The 9,462-nt window shown below is 53.6% G+C and overlaps 1 pseudogene; it reads right to left on the bottom strand.

Moving 5' to 3' along the window:
- Positions 1-8,246: 8,246 nt before the first annotated feature.
- On the bottom strand, positions 8,247-9,206 carry LOC127025971 (olfactory receptor 1020-like; annotated as a pseudogene).
- Positions 9,207-9,462: the final 256 nt, after the last annotated feature.

Genomic DNA, 9,462 nt, shown 5'->3' on the forward strand with positions numbered 1-9,462 from the left:
TCATTCAGGGATCACGTCCCGGGGCACTGGGCATGTACATGTGAAGGCTCAGCCCAGGCCTGTTCCCAACACATGGCCCCATGTCCTCCACCCCTCAGCCCACGGAGAACTTGAGCACAGCAGTACAGCTTTGTAAGTGGAAGTTTCTGCAGCCTGTCCTTCACTTCAGCTTTGGAAGAAGAGCCCAACCTCCAGACACCGGCCCTGAGGAAATACCCTTTTATTGCAGAGATGTGAGACAGGAGGCCAGCTGTACCGTAGTGCCAGACACACGTACAAAGGCCTCTGGGTCAGACAGGCTGGGTTCATGCCCCTGGAGAAGTGGTGTGGATGCAGACATTCCTGGATAAACTTGGTTATCACAGATAAAATGCCCAAAGCACAGGAGGTTCTTGAGGTACATTGGAAATCACTTGTGAAGAGACACGTGCAGCTTACTGCTGCTGACAGAAGAATAATTGAATCAGTTTCTTCAGGGTGTCTTTGAGCTCCTTGTTCCTCATGCTGTAGATGAGGGGGTTCACTGCTGGAGGTACCACCGAGTACAGCACTGCCAGCACCAGGTCCAGAGCTGGTGAAAAGATGGAGGGGGGCTTCAGGTAGGCAAACATGGCAGTGATCAAAACCAGGGAGACCACAGCCATGTGAGGAAGGCACATGGAAAAGGCTTTGTGCTGTCCGTGCTTAGATGGGATCCTCAGCACAGCCCTGAAGATCTGCACATAGGACAGCAGAATGAAAACAAAGCACCCTGAAGATAAAGAAAAACCAAAGAGAAGAAGCCCAGCTTTCCTGAGGTAGGAGTGTGAGCAGGAGAGCTTGAGGATCTGGGGGATTTCACAGAAGAACTGTTCAGGGCATTGCCTTGGCAGAGTGGTAGTGAAAATGTATTGACAGTGTGCAGCACGTAGAGAAACCCACTGCCCCAGGCAGCTGCTGCCATGTGGACACAAGCCTGCTGCCCAGGAGGGTCCCATAGTGCAGGGGTTTGCAGATGGCAACGTAGCGGTCATAGGCCATGACAGTGAGAAGACAATACTCCCCTACCATCAAGAAGAGAAAGAAAAAGACCTGTGCAGCACATCCCAAGTAGGAGATGGCCCTGGTGTCCCAGAGGGAATTGGCCATGGCTTTGGGGACAGTGGTGGAGATAGAGCCCAGGTCAAGGAGGGAGAGGTTGAGAAGGAAGAAGTACATGGGGGTGTAGAGGCGGTGGTCACAGGCTACGGCGGTGATGATGAGGCCATTGCCCAGGAGGGCAGCCAGGTAGATGCCCAGGAAGAGCCAGAAGTGCAAGAGCTGCAGCTCCCGTGTGTCTGCGAATGCCAGGAGGAGGAACTCGGTGATGGAGCTGCCATTGGACATTAGCTTTCTCTGAGCGTGGGGCACTGTCGAAGGAGGAAAAGACAGTGACAAGTTAGGGTAGACTTCTCTGAGCAAAAGCAAAGCCATTTCTCTTGGACTCCCCTTCATGGACCCACCCCCACCCCTCAGCTACACACCCACCCTTTTTGTTTTCTAGGAGACCTTCAGCTCTGTGGCTCGAGCTCTGGTTAGTGCTGGCTGAGTGTGCCGTGGGGAGAGGGCCTTTGCCCAGTGGCTGCCGAGGAGTCAGCCCTGCTGTGCAGCAGTGGGTTCATGGGAACAGTGGGGGCAGGGGCCAGTCCTGGTGTTTGAATTTTTCCAGGTTAAACTGCTCCTAACACAAAAGAGCTTGTCAGTGTCTGCACTCCCAGTGCTAAGGAATGGGTATGACAGCAGGCAGTTTGAGAGGTTATTTTTAAAGCATTGCTCCATCTCACCTGTGGACTGTTCTTGGAAGTCAGAAACCCTCAGCATTTCTGCCACACTCAGGGAGAACGGAGTGAGCCCTGCGAGGCAAGAGGATTGCCTGTGGCTTCGTGCAGAGTGAGAGGAGCTGGTCTGTCTCTGCGTTTTGTTCCCAGCTGCCCTGTGCTTACTCCTTCATGACATGGAGTAGGATCTCACTCCCATGTTACCCTGAAAAAAATCAGACACTGCTGAGAGCAGAAAGATCCACTGCAGACAAGCAGATGTCTTACCCTTTCTCAAGATCGCACACCCCACTTCTAGCCCAGGACAGACATTTATGCTCGTTTCAGCAACCCAACAGCATTTCCTCCATTGTAGCATCCCTGCGCTTCTCCGTGAGGCTTTCAGATAACCCACAGATGCTATGAGAAAGATTTGCATTCTAGAGGGCAGCTCACAGCTTGGAAGGACACCCCAAGGAGACAGCCAAATGTCCTAAGCATGGCATCTGATTAAGGGAGAGTCAGCTCATTCCCTAGCTCCACTGACTGCACTGCCCACAGCCCCCCAGGTCAGAGGAAAGCTGGGACCCTTCTTCCCATGGACACACCCACAAGATCAGTGACTCTGCAGCTGAAACTCCCATTTCCAGAGAGCCTGACAGCAATGCCAAGAGCAGCCAAGAGAGGCAAGGAGAGAGACAGACTGGCGCTCGGGAAAGATTTCCCTTTATGCAACTCTGCACAATACCTCCCAGATGGTGATAACGCAGGACAGTATCCCTCAGCCTCATTGATGGTCAGTGGGAAATGGGCATGTGGCAGCAGAGATGCCTGTCACCTCTTCTGCGGGTCAAGTGGACAAGGAGGAGACTCCCGCCCTAGACCCCACAGCAAGGAGGGCCGAGAGCTGTGCTGGGTGACGGACGAGAGATGAGGGGGTTGCTCAAGGAAGGCATCTGCACTGCAGGGGGTGGCCAGGAGGTGCCCAGACCTTCCCGGCAACAGGGTTTCCCTTAGCAGTTCCCTCTCTCCCTGCTCGTGTCTCTGCTGCCTGGAGGTGTCCCTGCCGGGAGCTGTTTCCTGGGCTCCATGTCACCTGCCTGTCAGTGCTCACAGACCTCACTCCAGCCCCTGTGCTCCCATCTCTTCCCTGCAGCCTCTCCCTGAGTGCAGGGACTAAAGAGTAGCTGAAAAACCCTGATGAAACTTGAAAGGTGATGCTGGTGTTATCTGTAGCCTCCAGAGCTGGAAAGGGAAAACACAGATTCAGGAAAGCTCCTTATCTTTACAGTAATGCCTGCTTTTACCTTCCAGTCAAAAAGTCCCCCAGAAATGTCCGCTGCCCACTCAGCCAGCCAAGAGGAGAAAACTCAAAGGGCAGACACCTTTCTTTTGAGGTAACCCCTGCCTTGATGTCCGTCTTGAAAAGTCCTGAGGATGATCTGGAGCTGTGAGCAGCCCTGACCCATGCAGCACCCTCTCGACAGCACAAGGACCTTGCCCTGCCCTGCCGGGGGTTGCTCCTTCTACCCACAGCTTCTCCCTGCAGTGCTGTGCGGATCTCCTGGGCAGGCTGAGTGCAGACCCTGGCAGGCAGCAGAGTCCCTGCCCCAGCACACAGCCCCCTGGGGCGAAGGGACCCTGCTCTGAAGAACAGCCCTGGGTACCCATGGCTGCACACCTGGCTTCACAGTCCTGCAGCTGTCCCTGAGAGAAGGCAGCGGTCATACCCTGTCCTCTGACGGTGCAGCAGGGAAGCCCTGCTCTGCAGCACGTCCTCCTCTTCTCCACTAGAGAGCTGTCAGAATCCTCCTGAAAGATCCCACAGGCTGTGCGATGTGCCAGCTTTAAGAGATCCCTCCAGGAACCGCAGCTGATTTGCCCTGCAGCCAGAAACATACCGTGTTAAGGACTGTGAAGATTTCTCTCCCGTGAGCTCTCAGCATCCTCCCACCACAGATTGCCTCTAACCTCTCTCTGCCTTGCTCCTCTCCCCTCGGTGCCTGCAGGCAGTGCCCTCAGCCCTGCTGCGCTTTGCAGAGGAGCTACTGGGGCAGAGCTGTCTCTCTGCAGTGCTGCCCACTTGCCGTGAGCTCCCTCTGTCCCAGGAGCCTGGCCCAGCTCAGCAGCAGAGGACCAGCCCAAGGCAGCACTTTCTCTGCCCCCTCTGGGCTCCCTCAAGGTGTCCCTGGAGCTCCAGGGGAACCTGCTGTGAAACAGGCTGAAGCAATCCCTGATGTTCCCTCCCTCAGCTGGGGAGAGACACTTCTTCCAGCAGTGGCATTTCTCCTATTCGGAAAAGAGTTGGGCATGAGAGTCACCTTTCTGTGTCCCAGCATTAGCAGCATACGCAGACAGTGGCAGGGAGGAATCTCCTTTACCCCTGGTGAGAGAAAGGATTCCACTAAGTCAAGCGAGGCATCTCATCCTGGGTCTGTAGTCGTGGGGCTGGAAGGGACTCAGCTCTCTCCCATGCCTGCCACAACCCTCAGGAGCTGGGATTCCTCTTGCCTCAGTTCAGGTGTGCCTTTCTGTGATTTTAGAAAATAGGCATCTGCATGTGAGCTCCTTGTCTCAGCTCCCATGCAAATTAATGGAGATGGAGGCCAGGAGTGAGCTTCTCAGATGCATGCACCTGGTGACAGTGGAAGTCTCAGAGGTGGTCCAAGATAAGTGCAGGCAAGGCAAACTCTAACAACGGAGCAGTTCATAGAGAAAGAACAGCATCTGGGGGCATCACCTTGAAGGCTGGTGGGGAATTCCTTTGGCCAACAGCAGATGCCCACCTTGAGGAAAACTGCACTTTTCCCTACTCATGATGTTCAGGACAGCCTGTTGAGGGAGGCAGCTGGTCAAATGGATTCATGTGCCCTAGGGATAGCTCAGTCCTTTTTTAAAATGTTATTTCTCCATCAGCTGTATATACTCGATTGCCATCGACTGTAACTGCAGTTGTCTCACGGACATCCCGACATTGCCTAACTAAATCCAGGGCAGCTACTCACTGGCCAAACACAGGCCTGTAGTGCTACAGAAGATGCCAGGGCTGTAGAGCACAACTGCGTGTGGCTGGTCAGGACAGCACAGGAGCTACAGGAAAGGCATCCCTGTCCAGAGAGGGTGGGTGACTGACACCCCAGATGGCATCTCAGACAGATTCAGTTTCTTTTGGCCAGCCACTCTCTCGCCACTGGAGTGAGGCAAGGTCTGACCCACCTCCATCCAGTAGATGCAGGGCAGTTCATGAACAGGAAGGACATCACGTCGGGATCTCCACTCGTTTGCCTACTCCTAAACTCTGCTGGTTCTTCTTTCAACAGTCCTTTACTCACCCTCTTGATGATACCCTCAAGGAACAGTCCAAGGATTGTCACAGTGTTCCTGGATCACAGGATGTCCACGCTCAAGGACATTTTCAGCAGCAACTGTCCTTCCTTGAGATCAGCTTGCATCCACCACAGGCCCTCAGGGGCTGCAGAGACCCCACAGACGGCAAAGCCCTCTCCTGCCAGGGTGCACATCCCCGGCCAGTTTCTCTCTGGCCTTGGGGAGAGCAGCGTTTCCTCTTTCTGTGCCTTTACTTTGCCATCTGCCATCCACCCAGCGTGGCTCTGGTCTCAAGCAGAGCATTTGCACCTCCTGGGTCTTGGGCACTTGGTACTGTGTTGGCCTGTGACAAGCCTGAGCCCAGTTCCCTAGCTGAGGTGATGCAGCCCAAAGGCGCACCAATGCCCTCAGCCTGGGGTACAGGCAGGAGGAGCTGGAGTCCCACGTGCCATCACAGAGTTTTGCCATCAGTGGAATCGATGGGGAGGAGTGGTGGGACAGCTCACACTGCTAGTGGTGCTGCAATGGTGCATACAGGCTTCTGAGGAGAGACGGGCTGGAATGATCAGGAGGCAAATGTCCTCTGTGTGCAGGAGCTTCTCGTATGTATGGAGCTTCTCTATGGGATGTGGAATAGGTTGGGTGAGCCCTTGTGGGTGAGGGTCAGAGAAGAGACCTGCTGGTGTGATATCACGGTGGGAGACAAAGCAACTGCAATCAGGGTAAGGAATTGGACAAAGCCTCATGTAAGCAACTCAAGGAAGTCTCCAGATCAATGACGTCAGGTCTCATTAGGGCCTTGAGAGACCCTGACACTCACTGGAAGGGAAGCAGAGCAGGATGCCTACTGTCCAGCAGGTGTCTGGGGTCTCTTGGTAAAACCTCTTTGCACCGATGCCAGGTAGGCAACCAAAGGTGATGCTCACCTCCATCTGATCTTTGCAAAAGAGGGAGTGCTGATCAGGGATGTGAAAACGAGTGTGAGCCTTGGCTGTAGTGACCATGAAATAGTGGGAGAAAATGGGCCAGGATGGCTGCCCTCATAATGGGGGCTTTAAACGAAGAATGATGGGGGAGGGAGAGAGTAACCAGCAGCCCAGTGAGGGAGTGACAGGCAACATCGCTGTGGTGGGTTGACCCTGGCCGGATGCCAGGTGCCCACCAAAGCCACTCTATCACTCCCCCTCCTCAACTGGACAGGGGGAGAAAATAAAACGAAAGGCTCATGGGTTGAGATAAGGACAGGGAGATCACTCAGCAATTACTGTCACGGGCAAAACAGACTCACTTGGGGAAAAATTAGTTTAATTTATTACTAGTCAAATCAGAGCAGGATAATGAGAAATAAAACCAAATCTTAAAACACCTTCCCCCCACCCCTCCCTTCTTCCCAGCCTTAACTTTACTCCTGATTTTCTCTACCTCCTCCCCCCCTGAGCGGCGCAAGGGGATGGGGAATGGGGGTTTGGGTCAGTTCATCACACGTTGTTTCTGCCGCTCCTTCCTCCTCAGAGGGACGACTCCTCACACTCTTCCCCTGCTCCAGCGTGGGGTCCCTCCCACGGGAGACAGTCCTCCACGAACTTCTCCAACATGAGTCCTTCCCACGGGCTACAGTTCTTCACGAACTGCTCCAGCGTGGGTCCCATCCACAGGGTGCAGTCCTTCAGGAAAGACTGCTCCAGTGGGTCCCCCGCGGGGTCACAAGTCCTGCCAGCAAACCTGCTTCAGCGTGGGCTCCTCTCTCCACGGGGCCACGGGGCCACAGGTCCTGCCAGGAGCCTGCTCCAGCGCGGGCTTCCCACGGGGTCCCAGCCTCCTTCGGGCATCCCCCTGCTCCGGCATGGGGTCCTCCACGGGCTGCAGGTAGATATCTGCTCCACCGTGGACCTCCATGGGCTGCAGGGGACAGCCTGCCTCACCATGGTCTTCACCACGGGCTGCAGGGGAATCTCTGCTCCGGCGCCTGGAGCACCTCCTCCCCCTCCTTCTTCACTGACCTTGGTGTCTGCAGAGCTGTTCCTCTCACATCTTCTCACTCCTCTCTCTTGCTGCAACTGCTACTCCCCTGTAACTTCTTTTCCCTTTCTTAAATATGTTATCCCAGAGGCGCTACCCTGTTGCTGATTGGCTCGGCCTTGGCCAGCGGGGGTCCGTCGTGGAACCCACTGGCATTACCTTTATCGGACATAGGGGAAGCTTCTAGCAGCTTCTCACAGAAGCCACCCCTGTAGCCCCCCCCGCTACCAAAACCTTGCCACACAAACCCAATACAGGCACCTTCACTCCCTTGTACGTGAGCCAGGAGCTTACCAGCTCACAAGTTCACCACCGGGCGTGAGGCCTGTTGCTCCTTAGTCAGTACGGCTAGGGGTCAAGTGTACCCGTCACATGCCCCATGAGCTGACCTTGCTCTCTTTTGCAAGAAAGAAGAAGATAGGAGGACTCAGTTTGCATATCTAAGCCAGCCACTGGGAAAGAAAGAAGTAATTACATTGGGGAGGGGGGTCGGATTAGGAGAAGGAAAGAAGGGGCAAGTAATGATTTCGGTGTTAAAAAATTGGGAAGCTGAGACCCAGCTTGTGTACCTTTCTTCTGAAGAAGGATCTACTTTTTTTTCAGAGGGGCTGACCCTATCAGACTAGCTTTCACAGTTCCCCTCTGCTAGAAAGCCCAGAGAACATGAGGGATGGGATTCATCTACTCGGGTTTAGACATGTCCTGTGGAAGGGCTTTATTCAGCTGCCCACTTCTCACTGCCAATATGGAGATGCCCTGAGGAATCCCAGACATGCAGGAATCCCACCGTTCAGCTTGGCTGGGTAATGGAAGAGAGAACAGCGTGTTCAGAGTAAGTTTTCTCCCACTCTTGGGCAGGTGTGGCATTTCAACAGCTCCCACTTACAGGATCACAATTGTGTTGACGCTAAAGAAGGAAGAAAGCCAGGGAACGTTTTTACACTTTTCAACACCAGTCCTGTATTTCCTTAAGACACAGATTCCCTTCTCCCCCTTCTCATTCCACAAACAGTCCCAAGATTCTGCACTTCTAAAGATACAGCTGGTACACAAAATATGCGCTTACGAGTGGTCCACACTTGATCAAAAGACATCCACAACCTGTTTATTCCTGGTGGATCTCAACTAGTATGAGCGCTCGATGCAGACCACAGTTTTTCTGAGTGCATTTCCTAGAGCGCCCTTGACCTCCCTGTTCCGCAGGCTGTAGAGGAGTGGATTGACCATGGGTGTGAGGATGGTGTAGAAAAAGGAGAGCGCTTTATTGAGCTGCCTCAGTGAGGCTGTCCTGGGTATCATAGAGACAACGATGAGGGTACCATAGAAAACAGTGACCACGATGAGGTGAGAGGAGCAGGTGGAGAAGGCCTTCTGCCTACCCATGGTGGTTGGGATCCTCAGGATCACAGCTATGATGCAGATATAGGATAGCAATGTGAATACAAATGGAAGACTACATCCAGGAAGCAGATGATGAAAGTAACCAGTCTAAGCACCGTGGTGTCACTGCAGGCAAGCTCTAGCAATGGGGCAAAATCACAGAAGAAGTGATCAATTGCATTGGGACCACAGAACTGTAACTTGGAAAATTGTCCAGTGACTATGGGAGACATTAGTAATCCTGCTAGCCAGGACCCAGCCGCCAGCTGGAGGCAGACCTTCCAGTTCATGAGGCTTGCATAGAGCAGGGGTTGACATATGGCCAAGTACCGATCATAGGACATGGTGGCCAGAAGATAACACTCAGTACCTGCAAAACAGCCAAAGAAAAAGAACTGTGTCATGCAGCCTTGAGCAGAAATGCTTCTGTCCCTGGTTAGGAAGCTGGCCAGCAGCCTGGGCAGGATAGTGGAGGTATAGCAGATTTCCACACTGGAGAAATTCCCCAGGAAGACGTACATGGGAGTGTGAAGATGCCGATCTGCCCACCACCAGCACAACAGTGAGGATGTTGCCAAACACGGTCACCATGTAGATCATGAGAGAGAGGAGAAAGAGAGGCATCTGAAGCTTGGGGACATTACTCAGTCCCAGCAGGAGGAACTCCACTGGTGATGTCCGGTTGTCCCATTCCTCTTTCTCCATGAAGTGCTGTAGGACCTTCTTTTTCCCACTTGGCAGGAAGGGAAGCTGAGGAAGGGCATGCGCTTCTGTGTTTGTTGTAAAAAGGAGTTGGGAAGAAATCCCTGCCAGAAACAACATGGAGGTTTTCCCTCATTTGACTGAAATCACACTGGTTTAGGAGCACTATTCCTAGTGAAAGGGCAGGAACAGGTTCTTCAAGAGGGACTGTGGTGGGTTGACCCTGGCCGGATGCCAGGTGCCACCAAGCCGCTCTATC

This window comes from Gymnogyps californianus, chromosome 26 (genome assembly GCF_018139145.2).
Source record: "Gymnogyps californianus isolate 813 chromosome 26, ASM1813914v2, whole genome shotgun sequence".
Taxonomy (NCBI): Eukaryota; Metazoa; Chordata; class Aves; order Accipitriformes; family Cathartidae; genus Gymnogyps; species Gymnogyps californianus.